At 58.4% G+C, this 5,000-nt stretch overlaps 1 protein-coding gene across 1 annotated transcript in view; it reads left to right on the top strand.

Annotated features, from left to right (window-relative positions):
- The window catches only part of adamts10 (ADAM metallopeptidase with thrombospondin type 1 motif, 10), a gene marked incomplete at both ends in the record, with an annotated part of 36,455 nt that overhangs the window by 24,563 nt on the left and 6,892 nt on the right, over nt 1-5,000 (top strand).

Below are 5,000 nucleotides of genomic sequence, written 5' to 3'. Positions count from 1 at the left end.
TCCAGGCAACAAGTGGTCCTTTCATCAAGTCAGCTGATTTTACAATGGAAATCCCTTGCAGCTGTTATAATACGAGCAGTGCCACGGTCTGCCCCTGCGTCGAGGCCAGATTACACATCCCAGCCCCCTTCTCTCACTTTCTCTCCCTCTCTCTCTCTACCTACCTTCTCTACCTCTCTCTCTCTCTCACTCTCTTTCCCTCTCCTCTTTTCCTCCCGCCCCTGTACAGCTTTCATTTCCCTCTCTCTCACTCTTTTCCACTCTCCTCTCTCCTCTCTCCTCTCTCTGCGCCTCCCTCCCTCCCTCCCTCCCTCCCTCCCTCTCTCTCTCTCTCTCTCTCTCTCTCTCTCTCTCTCTCTCTCTCTCTCTCACCATCCTGCACTCAGACACCTCCGGCAGAAGCAGGCAGACCCGTCTTGCCGAGGCTCTAGACAAGCCAAGGACAGTTCATAAAAAAAAAAAAAAAAAGCATGCAGCGTTTTAGCAGTCCTATTTATTTTTTTTCAGAAGCATGAGACCTTCCACATTGTTGCGCTCCGTCCAGCAGACCTTCACAGTCGGTCCTCCGTGCAGCAGCCCTCCTCCCCACCCCCACACCCCTCCCCCTCCTCCCCTCAAGTCACCCCCCCCCACCCCACCCCACCCCATCCACCCTCCAATTTAAACCCCCCCCCCCCCCCCCCTTTTTTTTTCTGTGAGCCTGGGCCTTGCCAAAGCATAGCACCCTGGGAGTTAGAGTTTTCCATCATCCGACCACTTTATCGTCCCGTTTAGCCTCCCGGCACAAACTGTACCTGGATCTGCGGCGGCGGCGGCCAGCACAAACAAGCACAGGACCAAACGTGGATTCGACAGAGTTTAGAACAGCGCTAGCTAGCTTGGCTGGGATGGATGGGGGGGGGGTGGGGGGGCCGGGCTTGGCGCCGGAGTAGCCGTGGCTGCGTGAAATGCCATGTCATAAAGGACATGGCCCATAAAGGACATGTTTGTGCACGGCTGCTCAACCCCCCCCGTAGGGAGGCCACAGGGGCCGGAGGGTTGGGGTGGGGGGGGTGGGGGGGGGGCGGTGAGCTGTGATGTGTGAGCACCATGGCTGAGGGGAGAGGAGAGGAGAGAGAGAGAGAGAAAGAGAGTTAGAGACACGGGAGAGAGGAGAAAGAGAGAGAGAGAGAGACAGTGAGAAACAAGGGAGAGGAGAGAGAGGGTGTGTGTGATAGAGAAAGAGAGAGAGAGAGAGAAAGAAGAGAAGGAGAGAAGATAGAGGGGAGGGAGAGGATAAGGACAGAGAGAGAGAGGAGAGTGTGATAGAGATAAAGACTGAGAGAGAGAGACAGAGAGAGGGGGAGAGTATGATAGAGAAAGAGTGAGAGAGAGAGAGGAGAGTGAGACGTCATCGGGGGCCCCAGTGGAAACTCTCCAGCCTGGTCTGGCTGTCAGCTGGTACCAGCAGGGCGGGGGGAGGGAGGGAGGGAGGGGGGAGGGAGGGGGGGAGGCAGGGAGGGAGGGAGGGGGGGGAGGCAGGGAGGGGAGGGAGGGGATTAGGGGACGATTAGCACTTTATTCCTGCGTTCACATGACCACAGCCTGGCCTGGTCCAGCTATAGAACCTGTATGTATGTACGTGTGTGTGTGTGTGTGTGTGTGTGTGTGTGTGTGTGTGTGTGTGTGCGTGTGTGTGTGTGTGTGTGTGTGTGTGTGTGTGTGTGTGTGTGTGTACGTGCACTTGCACGTGTGTGTGTGTGTGTGTGTGTGTGTGTGTACGTGCACGTGTGTGTGTGTGTGTGTGTACGTGCACGTGCGTGTGTGTGTGTGTGTGTGTGTGTGTGTGTGTGTGTGTGTGTGTGTGTCTGCTTGTAGACCAGGTGTGCTCTGGCTCAAGTGCAGAAACACTGTCAGTGAGAGAGCTCACTCTTTTTAATATTACGATATTTATAATATCACTCTCTGTCTCCCCCTCCAATCTCTCTGCTGTGTCCCCCCCACTCTCTCTGTCCCCCCCCCTCCACTCTCTCTGTCCCCCCTCCTCTCTCTCTGTCTCCCCCTCCACTCTCTGTCCCCCCCTCCACTCTCTCTGTCCCCCCCACTCTCTCTGTCCCCCCTCCACTCTCTCTGTCCCCCTCCACTCTCTCTGTGTGTCCCCCACTCTCTCTGTCCCCCCCCTCCACACTCTCTGTCCCCCCACTCTCTCTGTCCCCCCCACTCTCTCCTGTGTGTCCCCCACTCTCTCTGTCCCCCCCTCCACACTCTCTGTCCCCCCCCACTCTCTCTGTCCCCTCCCACTCTCTCTGTCCCCCCCACTCTCTCTGTCCCCCCTCCACTCTCTCTGTCCCCCCCTCCACTCTCTCTGTCCCCCCCACTCTCTCTGTCCCCCCTCCACTCTCAACTGTCCCCCTTCCACTCTCTCTGTCCCCCCTCCACTCTCTGTGTCCCCCCCCACTCTCTCCTGTCCCCCCCCTCCACTCTCTCTGTCCCCTCCACTCTCTCTGTCCCCCCCCCACTCTCTCTGTCCCCCCCTCCACTCTCTCTGTCCCCCCCTCCACTCTCTCTGTCCCTCCCCCCACTCTCTCTGTCCCCCCCTCCACACTCTCTGTCCCCCCCTCCACTCTCTCTGTCCCCCCTCCACTCTCTCTGTCCCCCCCCTCCACTCTCTCTGTCCCTCCCCCACTCTCTCTGTCCCCCCCTCCACACTCTCTGTCCCCCCCACTCTCTCTGTCCCCTCCACTCTCTCTGTCCCCCCCCACTCTCTCTCTGTCCCCCTCCACTCTCTCTCTGTCCCTCCCTCCACTCTCTCTGTCCCCCCCCTCCACACTCTCTGTCCCCCCCACACTCTCTGTCCCCCCCTCCACACTCTCTGTCCCCCCCCTCCACTCTCTCTGTCCCCCCTCCACTCTCTCTGTCTCCCCATCCACTCTCTCTGTCCCCCTCCACTCTCTCTGTCCCCCCCTCCACTCTCTCTGTGTCCCCCCCCACTCTCTCTGTGTGTCCCCCACTCTCTCTGTCCCCCCTCTACTCTCTCTCCCCCCCCCCTCTCTCCCTGTCCCCCCTCCACTCTCTCTGTCCCCCCTCCACACTCTCTGTCCCCCCCTCCACTCTCTCTGTCCCCCCCCCACTCTCTCTGTCCCCCCCTCCACTCTCTCTGTCCGCCCTCCGCTCTCTCTGTTCCCCCCCCCCACTTCTCTGTCCCCCCCCACTCTCTGTGTCCCCCCCACTCTCTCTGTCCCCCCCCTCCACTCTCTCTGTCCCCCCTCCACTCTCTCTGTCCCCCCCTCCACTCTCTCTCTGTCCCCCTCCACTCTCTCTGTCCCCCTCCACACTCCCTGTCCCCCCCCACTCTCCCTGTCCCCCCCCACTCTCCCTGTGTCCCCCTCCTCTCTCTCTGTCCCCCCTCCACTCTCTCTGTCCCCCTCCACACTCCCTGTCCCCCCCACTCTCCCTGTCCCCTCTACTCTCTCTGTCCCCCCTCCACTCTCTCTGTCCCCCCTCCACTCTCTCTGTCCCCCCTCCACTCTCTCTGTCCCCCCTCCACTCTCTCTGTCCCCTCTCCACTCTCTGTGTCCCCTCTACTCTCTCTGGTCCCCCCCACTCTCTGTCCCCCCTCCACTCTCTCTGTCCCCCCCCTCCTCTCTCCCTGTCCCCCCCCTCCTCTCTCTCTGTCCCCCCCCCCCCGCCCCCCCCCTCCTCTCTCCCCCTCCCTGTTAGTGGGATTACTCCATCCCAGGTTCCCAGGGAATGTGCTGACGGACTGTTTCTGCCGCTGCCTCTCACTGGTTTGTGTTGTGAGCTTTTGACCCCCACTGAGCTCTTAGTGTGACCATAGGGCAGCCAGGCAGCGGCAGGGGCTGATCAGACCCAGACACAAGGTGGTGGAGGGGGGGGGGGGGGGTGTACAGAGTTGAAGAGGGGGCTCAAGTGTGTGTGTGTGTGTGTGTGTTTTATGTGTGTGTGTGGGGGGGGGGGTGTCCATGTGTGTGTGTCTGGATGGAGTCAGGGGAGTGGGTAGGGGGGACATAATCACCTTCAGCTGCTTGCTCTCTTGATGTGCGCAATCCAAAAATGTGCTCTCCAGTCCCCCCTCTAGTAGACCCCCCCCTCCCCCCCCCTCTCTCTCTCTCATTGGCACCCAAGCCCTTACAGCTGTGTTAAAACAAAACTAAACTGCGATGAACGTAAAAACCAGAAACGGCCATTAGCATACCACGCTTGAACAACAGACACATTAGAGAAACCCATCGTGTGAGAAATGTTAACAGGAGGAGGAGAATGGTGGTGGTTGTGTAATTGTAGCATATTGTGTCTTCTTCTTCCACCACGAGCTAGCAGCCGTTATACAGGCCAGGCGTCACTGCCACCTGGCTGGCGAGTGTGAGAAAGAACCCCTCGCGGGTGTGATTTGTTTTCGCGGTTGTATATTTTAACCGTTGTGTAACGTCATAAACTCAACACAGCACCGAGGAGCAGTGGGGGGGGGGGAGGGGACGCGCGACGTTGCGTAAAAAAAAAGAAAGAAACGCTAAATGTGTTTTTCGAGCAATGAAAATGGTGTGAAAGCCGTCGTGCGTGCCACACGCCGTAAAAAAAAGACGGGAGGACGGTGCCCTCCGTGCCGCCCTGGAGGCGGGGGTGGTGTGAGACCTCCGCAGCTGCCCTCCGACCGGTTCACTGTTCTCCGGCTGTTAAAAGCACCTCGCTGGCCGCGTTCCAGACCAGACGTAGCGCCACGGCAACAACACACACCAGACAGACCCGAAGTCTGTTTTTTTTAGTGGATGATTCGAAACAGGTGTGATAAAGCCGTAATATGATGATGGAGGTGTGAAAAAAAACCAAACAAAACAATAAATAAAAACAGGTGTGTCGCTGGACAGACACCAAGACAACCGCGCATCTGAACGCTGCGCTGTGATCTATGGAGTAGGCGTTTTTCAGCGTGCCATATTAGAACGGTTTGCAGGATGCGAGATTTATGGAAATGTAGTATACTCTCAAATGCCAAGTTGGCA

The sequence above is a fragment of the Nansenia antarctica genome (assembly GCF_963989245.1).
Source record: "Nansenia antarctica genome assembly, chromosome: 7".
Classification (NCBI taxonomy): Eukaryota; Metazoa; Chordata; class Actinopteri; order Argentiniformes; family Microstomatidae; genus Nansenia; species Nansenia antarctica.
Note: the sequence above shows the minus strand (reverse complement) of the source record. Positions and strands in the feature narration are given on the sequence as shown.